At 35.8% G+C, this 14,549-nt stretch overlaps 1 protein-coding gene across 5 annotated transcripts in view; it reads left to right on the forward strand.

Annotated features, from left to right (window-relative positions):
* Positions 1-14,549, forward strand: part of TRPS1 (transcriptional repressor GATA binding 1) — a 251,595-nt gene that overhangs the window by 29,516 nt on the left and 207,530 nt on the right. The gene's annotated exons all lie outside the window — the stretch shown is intronic.

Raw genomic sequence — 14,549 nt, forward strand, 5'->3', positions numbered from 1 at the left:
TTGGCAACATTATTATAAACATACTAGGTACTCAATAAATACATACTATATGGATGAATTAATTGACTAGAAATTTTGGTATGAAATGCCTTGCCTATAGGCAGAATGTATATATGATATTTGATGTTGCTTTGGTACTTTATTTTCCAACTTGGTGAACAAGAGTTTTTTTTAAACCGTTAATATTCTATACTCATGGCATAGTAGATAGGAACTTTACTGAAAATTAAATGTATCAACTTTTACTTAATAGCCAGACTATTGATTAAGCTCTGGGAAGAGATCAGTTTTAAACAAGGTGCATATATATATATATATTAATTTATATTAATATATTAATCTATAAATGAACATCAGTTAATTTAGAATATAATCATTATATTTCCAGGATTATATGTAATTGTTTATGATAAGAAACTATGGTACTATTGGCACTGTCTTACCAAACAGTAAAAAGATTGCATTAAAATCAGAGATAATTGTTTAGATATTAAATTATTTTTTACCTTAATAAGGCTTTTCCCATTATGTAACTATGTAGACATTTTATCCAAATCCAGTGGTGTGAAGAGTTTGTATGAAGTTTGTACGTAGAGTTTATGTCAAGTTCTGTGAACGTATATGATAAATGAATTGTGCCATATTTTCAGGAAAAAAAGGAATCTCCCACAGAGTGTATGCTTTAATCCTTTGTTGCAGAGAGTTGATGATTTTAACCAAACACCGCTGAAATTGCTAGCACCACCGAACCTGTTGCAGTTCCAGCAAGAAGCCACGTTCTGTCTTGAGAGAGAACGAGCTCTTCCGATTGCAGGATCACTGAATCACTGAGTCACTCACGCCCCCTTCAGCTGGCCAGCTTCTGCTGCCTTTCCGTTTATAATCATCCCCCCCCCCCCCCAGAACCCTTTCTCATACGAAATCTCAATCAGGCGCCTCCGTGTTCTGTTGTCCTTTTCTCGGGCTAGACTGTCAGCTCCCTGAGGGAGGGCTTCGTGTCTGCCTTCGCAGGTGTACCCTCAGCACCTCGCTCAATGACCACAAAATAGTATATGGCTGAATGTGTAAATGTGATGTTGCAGCGGCCCCCCTTGTCCATGGTTTCGCTTTCCGTGGTTCGTTACCATGGCAACTGCGATCTGGACGCAGATGATCCTCCTCTGACGTGGGGTCAGGAGGTCATTGGTAGTCTAATGTTACGTCACCACGCCTGCGTCATTCCGCTCACTTCATCTCACCATGTAGGCGTCTTATCACATCGTCACGAGAAGGGTGAGTACAGTGCCGTAGGGTATTTTGAGACAGTGACCACATTCACGTAACTTTTATTACAGTATATTGTTATTTTGTTCTATTTTATTATTAATGTCTTAATGGTGGCTAATTTATAAATTAACTTTATCACAAGCATAGATCAACAGGCAGATAGATCTATATAGGAAAAAACATAGTATGTGTAGATTTCAGGCACCCAGTGGGGAATTGAACCATGTCCCCTGAGGGTGAGGGGGTCTACTGTAATTTATTCTTGATTGTAAGTATCAGTTATCATAGCATATGGTCAGTTATGTAATAAGTGTACAGAAATTAGAATTCAGTGCTAAATTCTGAGGGGTACTGATGCCAACAGATACACTTGACTTTGATTTCTGGAAAAAAAATTCTGATGGCAGCTTGTTGCATAATCATTCACCATTTTTCCATGAGGATGAAGTGAAGGGTTCACAAGAGGATAAACTATGGGACATGTCGACATCAGTAAATTTATTCTAAGTTACTGAATCAAACACTGAAGTGGTTCTTTTTCAAGTAGTATTTGGTCATCAGAAAATATTTTTGAATAGCACAAAGTATTTCGTGCAGTTTTATTCACCGTGCACACACTCGACTGTAGGCATTACCTTCCAGAGTCTGCCTACTCTTTGAGCTCATTTGGACCATATTGATGATATTTTGTGAAGGAGAATTCCATTTTTATTTCCATAAGTCAAGGTGGCATATTTTGGGACGTATAACGTTTCCCACCCCCCTCAGAATTTGGTAGACACTTAATAGGCTACAGTTTTCTTAGAGACTTCTTTAATGTCTCACTTTTAATGTAATTTGTTCTATTTCAACATTAAAACAGGGCTTAATGTTATAACAAGATTAAAAAGTACGTCTTTTACTCCTGTGATATGTTAACTTTTTCATGGAGTCATTGTAGTGGTAGTATTTTATTTTATTTTCTGAACAGCACCCTGCTTTGTGGGCTAAGTAAACAAGGCGTCGTTTGCAGGTATGAGGGTGATAATACTATTACCAGGTACCAATTTTGTTTGTTCAGGTGAACTCTGCACTAATCTGGTTTTGAAATAACTAAGTAAAACTGTTATTATGAAATGTTGTGAAACAAAAAGTTCAAAAGAATAATGGAAGCAGTTAATTTTAAATAATCCTGCACAGTGTCCCTGTTTTCTGGGCATTGTGCTGCTCTTTTCACAAACACCTTTTCCCATCCATGCATGTACTTGTTTCCTGTAGTCAGCAGGGAGTCAGTATGGAGCATTCATGCTGTGACGTCCAGAACACATACAGCATCAGTAGACGTGGGGCCTGCCAATCCGTTCTTATTCTGCTTAAACCAAAGGTTCCTAAGCTTGTTCCGGCGACTAAATTCTCAGACTTTGTGGTTCTCTTTGAGGAAGGAACTCCTTGCAATAGTGTTGAATTATTATATCAAACAAACCTGTACCTACAAAACAAATGCTAAATGCCACATGAGATGGTTTTCAGAAATAATATTTTCACGTGTCTCTGTTGATGTTTGTATGCTGCTTGTCCACTCATTTTTAGAAGCCATGTGATAATAGAAGCCAAAGTCTTAAGAAAATATTAACCAGGTGGAAAGTTTAAAACAGATAGAATTTTACCTATTAATTTATCTTCTTTCTGCAAGGTGAGAAACACCATCATTACTTGATTTGTGAGATGGAATACATAGATGGAGAACCACTACCCCAGATGAAGGTAGAATCAGCCACACTTCATTTAAACACAGCATTTAATCAGAGAGGGAGACAAACCATGAGAGACTCTTGACTCTGGGAAACAAACTGCGGGTTGTGGAAAGGGAGGTGGGTGGGGGGATGGGGTAACTGGGTGATGGGCATTAAGGAGGGCACATGATGTGATGAGCACTGGGTGTGATATGCAACTAATGAATCATTGATCACTACATCAAGACCTAATGATGTACTGTATGTTGGCTAATAAAAAAAAAACAAGCACAGCATTTATTCAGCCTTATAAAAATACTCAAAATTTAGGAAGAAGCCATAGTGTTGTTCTATGGGCTGTTTTTCATCTATTCATTCAGTCTTCTAAGATAACCACGTTACTTTAACCTCTTTAGTTTTCTTATTTGTAAAATAAAGCTGATCAATTCTTTACAGGCTTTCAGTGATTACTGAAGAGAGAATTACATGAGCCAAAAAGCGGATGGCTTGTACATAACGGGCTCAGTTAGTTCTCTTCTACCTTCACTTAGATTGTGGTCCACGTGATATAGTGTATCCTCATGATACATTTAATAACTGTCCTCTTCTACCACCACCACCACCAGGATTAGTGAGAGCTCCTCTCTCCTACCTCTTTGTCTATTACCTTCTTCCTTCATAGGGTGCCTGTTGGTTTCTGCTCTTGTTTTTGCCTCTGATCTCTTTTTAAACCTTTTACCCTTTCAGATTTCTCTTGTTCAGAATTTATTTTCTTCTCTTCTCATTACTCTTTTATTGTTTCTCCTACCACCTTGTTGCCTCCTTCACCACATTTGGCTCTTTGTGCCCTGCAGCCTGGCCCGAGTAACCAAGGACAGTCTTCTGCTCCATTGAATTGCTTGCTTTAGCCCTCAGACCAAAAGAGCTGAAAGATTTCTTCTCAATATATTACTGCATGGTCCCTGCAGAGCACCTGCTGTTTCACCGAAAAATCACACACACGTGAACACATACACAAACTTTTTAGCCAGAAAATGCACAGATTGTAAGTCTATAGCTTAATGAATTATGACAAAATAAATGCTCTGTGTAACTGTCTCTCATGTCAAGAAATAGAAGTTGCCAGTACTCTACAAGCCCCTTTTGCCAGTACCCTTGTGTCCCCTCCTGTTCTCTGTTCTCTTCCTTTCCCCAGGAATTAATCACTCTCCTGACTGATCCTGACACTTTAGATTGGCTTTGCTTATTTTTGAACTTTACATGCATTAAAGTGTAATATCCATTACACTCTATGCATTAAAAGTATGCATTCTCTTGTGTCTGACATCTTATGCTCAGCATCGTGTATGTGAAATTCATCCAGGTTGTCGTATGAAGTTTGTTTTTATTACAGTATAATATTCTGTTGTATGACTGTGCATTCCATTGTGTAGTCCTATACCACCAGTTTTTAATCTGTTCTGTCGAGGTACATTGGGGTTGTTTCCAGTTTTGACAGTTCAAATGATGATTCTGTGAGCATTCTTGTGAATTGAACTTTTATTTTTATTTTTAAAGTAGGCTCCATGCCCAGTGTGGAGCCCAATGCAAGGCTTGAATTCACGACCCTGAGATCTAGACCTGAGCTGAGATCAAGAGTCGGACGCTTAACCGACTGAGCCACTCAGGTGCCCCTTGAATTGAACTTTTAAATTAAACTTCTGGTTTCATGTCATTCCAGATGCTTTAAGTTGCCAGGAGTCTGATCCAAATGTTTGAGACTTTTCTGTATTCTTTTATGTTCCAGCCTATTCCTTTAAAATACAAACTTTTATTTTTTATGTATTCTATTAGTACAGAATGTTTTGAATTTTAGAATGTTAGAGAATGCATGATAAAAAATTATGTAAATCACATTTGTATCTATAAATTCATGTAGTTATAGTAAATACAGGTTTTCCCCACTATCTGAAAGTAGATTGTTCCTATGAAAACTTTCGTAAGCTGAAATGGTATATTTTCAAAGTTTGCGTTATGCCACTTCACTTTTAGAAAAGACCTACACTATTATAGTAATGACTTTTTTTGTGAAAGTGAAAATTCTCTTCTGATTTTTTTTGGTTAGCAAAAACAAGTACTAATGTAGGTCTTTCCTAAAAACAAAGTGGTATAATGCAAACTTTTGGAAAGCAGAAGATACCTGTATTATTGTATAGTTAATAAATATATTAAATACCATGTGACATTCATGTACAGAATAAATAATCATACAGGGAAATGAACTTATAAAAATTCATTTTACTGATTTCAGAAACATCATTATGGAATCATTAGTACATAGAGTACACTTTTCTTTTTTTTACTGAACCTTCCTCTAACTGTGATTCAGTCCTCAAATTGTACATAAGGTTTTGTAGACATATGTAGAACCCAAATCTCAATATAGTTGTGAGTCACAGTTGTTTTTTTGTTTGTTTGTTTTGCTTTTGTTTTGTTTTGTTTCAAGATTTTATTTATTTGACACAGAGAAAGAGAGAGAGCAAGCACAAGCAGGGGGAGCAGCAGAGGGAGAGGGAGAGTGAGTCACAGTTCTAAAAAATAAATTTAATTCTTCTCCTTACTTATGCATTTATTGCTGTATGGCCGTGGATCTAGAGCTATGATATCTGGTTCTTTTTTTTAGCCTAAATTAAGACATAATTAATGTCATGAGCCCTTGAAGGTCTTGATTTAGTTTGTTATTAATTATGTTGATGACACAACTTTAGCATTATTTTAGGTTTTATTCTCACAAGCCTATTTAATGTCAAGAGATTCTGGTCTTCCTTAATGAGATAAGCAATATGCAGAAATTTCTGAGTGTGCTAACATTGCATCTTTCCGTAAGAACTTTTGTGAGTGCTTACTCTGTAGTAGGCTAGTCTCAATGGGGAGGGCTGTATTAGTATCACTCGGCTTTCTAAAAGCTCGTATGTCCCCTGCGCCAATATGCTACTTTATTCCCCTCCAGTAATCATTATCATACTGTGTCATTGTTAAGGATGGAAATGTGTTCTAGCCTTAGATGTTTTGCACTTGGGAAAAGCTTGAGAATTTCTCATAACATTGATATATTTAAATATGTGAATTATATCAGTATTTTGATTAAAATAATTCTGTATATGAATGGATATATATTATATTAATATTGTTAATTAACATTTTATTATTAACATATTAACATTAACAATTATAACAATTACAACAATTAATAAAGATATTTTCTGGCCTGGAGGACTTCATAGCCTAGTGGGGCAGCTGAAACATAAACACATAGTTACAGTGTGATGCAGCATGTACCTTAAAAGGAGATATACATAAATTGCCGTGGATGGTAGTGGAAAAGACTCACTTTTGCTTGGGGGAATTGTAGAGGGCTCTGTAAAAGCCATCTGGAGACTTGCATAACTTATTACCTTTAGTGATAGGTACCTTTAGGTGTTATGAAGCAATTCCAAAAGTTAGGATAACCTAGTAGTCCATAAGATTGCTGGGAAGATTGCATAACACTTGATAACAACTATAGAACCAGTCAAGTATATTTGATGGCCTTCTTTATAAAACAGTGTCTTTTAGATTGTGTTCTGTAGTTTCTTAAAGTGCTGTCACTTTTGTATCTATAAATGCATTGCTTTACTGTTGTTCATAAAAACCCTGAAGAGTTTATGAGAAATGTAATGGAAAACCAAGTGGTCTAGCAAGGCTTTTGACTTTTTTAGACGCAGTTCTTCATGTGCTAGGTCTATGACCCAAGCAAGTGATTTGACTTTTCTAAATTTTAGTTGCTTCATCTGTAAAATGTGAAAACAACAGTATCTTACTTAAAGAATTATTAATAAAAAGTGAAAATCAAATGACATATACTCTTGGCACAGTGCCTGGTTCTTAGTAACAGTAACGTAATACATTATTAACTAAACATTCAGGTTGTAGTATACATCAACATTCACGATTGTGAGCCTTAAAAAAAGGTCTAGTTCTGACTTTTGATTTCTTTCAACATTCAATTAGATTTTGAAGGAACTATTTGTAAAACACCTGAATCTGGAATTATATCTATATTTTTCCCTTACTCTGTTATGACAGGTGTCCACAACAAGATTGACAGAGAAAAGAAATTACTAATTGGGGTGCAGGTGGTGAAAATCTTTTCCGACGGTGTGTGTGTGTGTATGTCTGTGTGTATTTAGATGGATTCTTGAGTTTATATTGAACTTAAACTTGAAGATTGACTGGATTACCTATACAAAATATTTCATGAGTGAGCTGATTTTTGCCTTCACTAATTCTACAGCCCCACACATATATCAAATCACTGTTCTTTTTCTCTTGGTGACTGTGTAATGTAGGAGCTGTGGGGCCCAGGTGTAACCTGGATACGTGGTCATCCTCTCAGACTCAGACCTCATTGTGAACTCACCACCATGTTGGCTGTGGATTTAAAATTAACTTGTAATTAATTCCCTGTTTCAGATTTACTCTGGCATCTGCCTAGCCTGGTTTTATTTTTAAATTTATTTTTAATCTTTTGTTTTATTATTTGGAGGTGGGGGGATGCAGTAACCATAAAAAAATCCTAAAGCCCATAAAGCTAGAACCTGGGTTTGTAAGAGTGAAATAGGGAAGCTCTGTGTACTTAATTTCTCTTTTTCTACACTGCCTGGAACCACTGAGCCAGACTGACTTTAAGGTATATTGGAAAAGGCTGCAGTCATAGAGTGGGTCCATCCTGAACATGTGTTTACTGACTGTGGCCTCTCTTTTATTATGGGTACACATGAGTCTGCAGGTGGAGACTGAACTGAGTTGGGAGGTATGGGATTTACTAATAACCTGAGAGGAGAAGGTGGGCTAGACACATTCTCCCAGGTATCTGTAAGTCATTGAGAACTACTGATTGTAACTATATGAACCGTAGGTCCCTTAGTGCAATCCTGGGTCTCTCTCTAACCTCTTTCTGCATGCCATATTCCATGAAACTCTTTGCTGTATTTTGGTTCCTGACCAAATTTGGTTCAGGTAAAATTGGAGTTATTATAAATGATTGACACAAATCTAGTATTCGGAGTATAGTGTGTTAAATAGATCACCTTAGTGAACATGAGAAATACTACCTGAAAAAAAAAATTAGGACTTCTTTATGCAGTGGTATCTGTATAGACTATTTAGCTTAGAGATAACATTGGGCTTATACCCGTCTGTGTTGATGCATGTATAATTTGGACATCTGAGGTCATATTGTACATAGATGTTTATCTTCTGCCTTTTTCACTCAGTGTTCTATCATGGCTGTAATCTTGTGCCATTACACAATCTTTTAAAATACTGATTCTAAATCTTTCGTGATAATGGATCGTGATCTTCTTTTAATATTGCTGGCCATGCTGGGGAGGAAAAAAAAAACAGAAACAAAAACAAACCCGTCAAAATGATCCACTTCAGATCAAAGCATCTTAGGTTTCTTGGCAAGTTAATGAAGAAATATTGTTTTGTTTAAAAAATACTATATATGTTTTGAAATCAGTAATTTTCTTCTTTGAAAATTACTGTCCAGAGCAGCATCTCCCACTGTGTGCTGCACAACATTCGTTTTGTTGGTCAATGGCATTATGTGACATAAAGCCAAATGAGATTGGGAAATTCCGATCCAAATTGAACAGACGCCGCTACTCCACAACCCCTAGGACTTTTCAGAGCTGTAATTGCTAATGTACAATGTGGATCTCTGAAGAGGGTGTATAAGGTGTGCCGTTTCCACTAACCTTAATTTGACCAAGAAACCTTGTATTTCCTTTTTTGAAACTCAATCATGGGAAGAACATAGAGAAAATTCTTAAATTTCTTATTATCTATGCTTAAACAGTGACTATAATAAAATCCCAGACAGAGACTGGCTTAACTTGGGGGTGAGCATAGGCAGAATGTCCTGAAATAATGGTTTATTCAAAAAGAAGTTCTTATAGCTGAAGGTTTCTAACCCTGTTATCTACCCAAATTATGAAGGGATTCTGTGTGTACTTCCTCTTTTTACATACAGAAAACTTTTCTCATTCTAGGAATCAGGAAAAAGTGGTTTAACCTATTCTATCAGAAGTTGCTTTCAAGTGTAGAATTTTTAAAAATCATCTTCCTGTAGAAACATTCATATACTTAACAAAAGAGAAAAATGATTCCACCCTGTGTGTGAATATATTTTTATCAGAAGGGACAAATGATGCTAAGTTGGTTACATGAAGCAGTCAGCACTGACTAGGTTGGTATTTAACCACATTTAATGTTATTAGTATGTATTCATTACACATTGTGAAAAACATCCATCAGTATTGTTTCCAAATTTACATGGACTTTTAAAAATATGTATAGAGCAAAGATCCCTACCTCTTGGAACTTACATATACAGTTATCCTCTGAACTTACTAATAATTCCCTTTCATGGCCCGTCTACATTTGCTGATTCCTCATGATATTTGTGCCTTACCCATTGGACATCCCTGCTTGCTATTGGGACTACTGGTCCTTGGGTGGGTGGGGCCTTTTGAGCTGTTTCCTGTGGTACCTTGGAGACGAGCAGAGTGGTTGGCAAGTTACTGGTTTCATGAGCAAGACCTATTGTATATGATGGCGCAAATTTACTTCCCTTCACTTTGGCTATTTAGCATATATATTTAACACACACGTTATATATAACATGTATGTTGAATATTACATTGTGTTAAATTTATTTTTAACACACATGTATATGTCGTCTCTCTCTCTCTATACACACACAAACACACACACACACACACACGACTAGTATAAGTCTCAATATGGCTTCACAATATTTGTTTTACAATCTTAGATCTAGAATGGCACTCTTAAAAAAATTAGCAAAACTTTGCCTAATACACTCAGCTGATCAATACCATGAAGGCAGTGAGCATTCTTACTGAACCTTCATGGTATACATTTTATTAAATTCACTATACTGTAAATGCGTGTTAACTTACCGAGTGGATTTGCGGTGATTGACACAGATTTCTTATGGGAGAACTGAGACAGATGTTAGCCAGTTATATTGCTGGATTGAGTTAATAATTGAGATTTTCTCTTCTATTGAATAAGAGTGGAAAACAGACAAAGCAGCATCGATATATTAAAATTAAACTACCTTTAATATACAAAGATGCGTTTTTTGGCAAATGCTGGAAAGAAAGTCAAAGGCATTCCTATAAATCTTGACACTTATTATTTTTGTTATCAGTGGAAATCTAATTTACATACAAATAAAATGTCAATTCATATCATAACCATCAAGATAAATAGATGCATTTATACTTTTCCATGAGCTATTCTTTTTGAACTTACGTGCTGTGTTTGGCTCTTTGCCCATCAACCAGGTGAAATGTTCTAAGTTTAACAAAGAAGATGGATGAAGTTACACCTGGCCCATGCACACATGCAAAGTCATACTGGCCTATTTGAACCAACAGTTGTCGTTGTACATTATTTTAATTGTTTTGGTTTTTTTTTTTTTTCCTTTGAGAGGAAAGAAAACAAAAGGAAACACGACATACGTGTGAGGAAACAAATGATAACGTTTCTTAATATGCTTAGTGAAATTGTAATCTTATTCAAAGCAGAGTTTTTAATACATTTGCCTCTCACCTGTTACGAAAGCAAAAATAATCAATTCCCCTTCCCTTTTGATAACTCATGATGCATACTTGGTTTATTTTCGTTGCCGTACTTGGGGAAGTAGGTTCATGCTTCGTTTTTTTTCACATATATTCTACAGGGTTTTTTTTTTTCCCCCAAGATTGATTTATTTTTGAGGGGGGTAGGGGCAGAGAGGAGGGAGAGAGAATCTCAAGCAGACTCCCTGCTGAGCATGGAGCCCGATGCTGGGCTTGATCTCATGACCCTGAGATCATGACCTGAGCCAAAATCAAGAGTTGGATGCTTAACCAACTGAGCCACGCAGGCATCCCTTCTATAGTGTCAATGAGACTTCTGGCATAAGGTTTTTAAAGGCAAGGAACGGTTTTCTGATTTTCTTATAAAAGTAAAATGGTTAACAAAATTCTTTCTCTAAGATGCGTTTGGATATATGGAGACTCATTTTGGCAAATCTGACATTATTACTTACTTACCAGACCATCTCTTTTTACCTAGACTAGCACATTTGAAATGAAATATTTGAAATATAGAGAGCAAAGCTCGATGAAATAAAAGCCTAATAAAATGTGTTTGGGCCAACGTCAAAATTCTTTGAAAGAGGATATCTAAATAACGTGCATTTTATCTCAGAGAGTCTTGGGTCAGTTCTAGTGTCCAGATGACTATTAACGGGCTTTGTGCTCTGAAGCATATGTTAATAGAAGTGATCATTTTGGATTAATTTGATGTGAATTAATAAGAGATTTATTTGATGGGAGTTGTTTAAGGTGATGACATTTAAATCTCAGCAGGATTTAAGATATCCAAAAATACCTTTAAAGATTCAGGAACAATCAATTCAGAGAGAGCAAATAGACATGGATAGCGAAGAACAGGATCTGACACTGGGTTTATGAAGTTTGAAGCAGTTTACAAAAAAAGCGATCTACCATTGAAGTATTGCTGTGGAATCTGAAGAAACAGAAAACATTTAAACTCCTTCAGCAATTCTTGGGTTTATGATTTGGATAAACAATGTTCTCTGGCGTTTTATAGTTCACTTAAGCAATCTGATTTTGATCTGTATATATGGAGTAGACAGGATTCAAGGTTTTTTGTTTTTTTTTTTAAACCAATGAGCAAACACATATGTTCTTTAAAACTGAACTTTATATGTTGTTCATATGGAAGCTATCTAGTTTGCTATAGGCCCCAAACTTGACCTTCCTTTTATTTTGCTATCACTTGCTTAATTCTTTAAATTCTTTGTGGGGGACTTTTGATCAAAAGAAACAATTTACTATTTTTTTCTTTCTTTTTAATTTTTTAAATAAAACCTGCATGAAATGTGTAATTAATAACTCGGTACTCCTAGGTTGTTGATACAAACAAGCATGGAAGAAGCATATATTAAGGAGAAGACTACCGCGTCTTTTCTTTTGTGTTAAGCTTTGATTTCAAACCCTTGAAAGTTTTATTATCTGGAAAAACAATAAGAAAATGTCATCTGGTGTTATATATTATGATGACAAGAACTGCTACTTATAATAAAAATCATACTCAGCAGGATTTGAGACTGAGGTTAAATTATACAGCCTTGCTCCCTTAACATTTTAGTCTTGTTGAGGTTCGTTCTTTCCATCCGCCTGTCTGTCTGTCTATCTGTCTGTCTATCTAGAGAAGGACTCAATCAATTTGAAGAGCACTCAGTTGAAATGGTATTTGGAAAGATACTCAAAGGCTTTAATTTTTTTGAGAAAGAGGAGTTCCTTATAATATTTTTCTTTGCTTTTTAAAGATACCCTTCTCAAATGAATGACTAATTGTAAAACTACAGTCATCTTACTACATGTCTGGCACGTACTTAGACTGGGTATACATTTATTGAATGAATGAACGTTGGAGGCAATTAGTAAGTGAGTAAATGGTAAACCTCAGTGGTATTTATGCCTTCTCAGTTATTGATGGTTTCATATTTTATAGTCTTTTAGGGAAATTGGATTAAGTTTTTCTGGGGTAAGACTATAGTGCCTAAGCCACTAACCAGAACCATTATAGAATCTTAGAGGTGCAAGGAAGTTTAGAAATCATTTATTGCAGTTCTCTCATATGAGTAAGAACAGAGGCCCAGGGAAGTCGTTGATTACATCAGCCCCTGATTGGAATCAGGTTCAGAAACTGGGCATGTGATTGCTGTACCATGCTTCCTTCCTTTGTTTAGGATCAAGATGCTACAAAGAACATAGGAATTTATATCTCCTTACCTTCAAGGAGTTTCTCATCTAAGGGAAATAAATTCTTGTTCTAATCTGCACTGGCACTGGATTTATGTGTGATCTCAGCTCTCTTTTTAAATTACTGTAATAGTTGATTTCTTTGGTTGAGTAATTCATGTGATTACCTATTGGAAAACTCTTTGGAGCAAGTATTTCATAAATGTATGTGTGTATATGTTTGTATATGTATTTATACATAACATATGAAATAAGACTAAATCATTAATGGTTAATTCAAAATATCTACGTATTAATAGAAAACTCAGATTCCTTTTGCTGTGAAGATGCCATTCTGAGAACATGAGTTACAGTCTTCTATAGAAAAAGGATTTTTTTCTGTATATTTAAGCATTTTAATCAGGGAAATAAAATAGTTACCAGGATGATATTTTAAGCTCTAATGCTGATTATTTCCACTGTCTGATACTATAATGTAGAAATAATACAGTATCTTACTGTTTCTTATAATAAACTTTTTTTACTAAGAAATACAAAGAAAACCTTTAGATTTGTTTTAATTTAGGAGGAAATAATTTAGAAAAAAATACAAAGAAAACCTTTAGATTTGTTTTAATTTAGGAGGAAATAATTTAGAAATTTGGATTTTTGCAAATGGAATGTCTTACATCTCAGTAATGAAAATAAATACAAATAGTGCATTTTTAGGAAGTTAAGCGTGTTTTAACCTGCTTAAATATCTTGACACATAATATGTAGTATTCACGTTATGTCTGCAGTTAGAGGAGCATTCATGTATTTGTGTAGGTGGGGAATGATGGAAATGCGGGAATGCTCACTGTCTCCACCTCATCCACCTCCTTCCCTCAGGTCAGGTTTTTATCTCAGAATTGAATAGAGGACTAAAGTTAGCAATTTTGAGTCTTTTAGCTGTCATTTAGATTCTTCATTTCCTCCTTATCCACATCGCTTTTAGCCCCATTAGCCAAATAGTTGTTTATAATGCACCTAATGTAAACTGGAGTTTGGGACTTTTTTGGTAGTCAGTATGGGGGATATTGCAATTATATAGTGGAATAAAGACCTTTTCAAATAGAGTTACCAAAACACTCCTTGATGCGATTATCTATTTTATGACCATCATTGCAATATCTGCCTTGATAATTTCTTTTTTTTCCTAAGATTTTATTTATTTATTTGATCGAGCTTGAGCGCGAGCAGGCGGACAGGCAGAGGGAGAGGGAGCAGACTCGTCGCTGAGCAGGGAGCCAGAGGCAGGGCTCCATCCCAGGACCTGAGCCTAAATCAGATCCAACTGAGCCACCCAGGTGCCCCTGCCATGATAATTTCATTCAGATAATAAGGATGATGGGATAATGATGGTTTAAAGCTAGTTCGACATGATCTTATGAACTTATTTATCAAGAGCAGAAATAGAAGATTAGTAAAACTAGCTAAAAAGATAGCCGGTTACAGTGTGTAATGTATCTGTAACTGTTGGGAAGGCTTACATAGATCCCAATTCTTGATGACATTGCAATAGTTCTTTTCTCAACCACAGGGTATACACTGCTACTATGAGTTTGGAAGAGATTTGCAATGTGTACCCCTTCTTGTCTTCAGCTGTGACTGTATAATATCAGTAGGTACACCTGGTATCTTTTCTAGAAACATGTCCCCT

This window comes from Ursus americanus, chromosome 9, assembly GCF_024610735.1.
Source record: "Ursus americanus isolate L20-20 chromosome 9, mUrsAme1.1.p, whole genome shotgun sequence".
Classification (NCBI taxonomy): Eukaryota; Metazoa; Chordata; class Mammalia; order Carnivora; family Ursidae; genus Ursus; species Ursus americanus.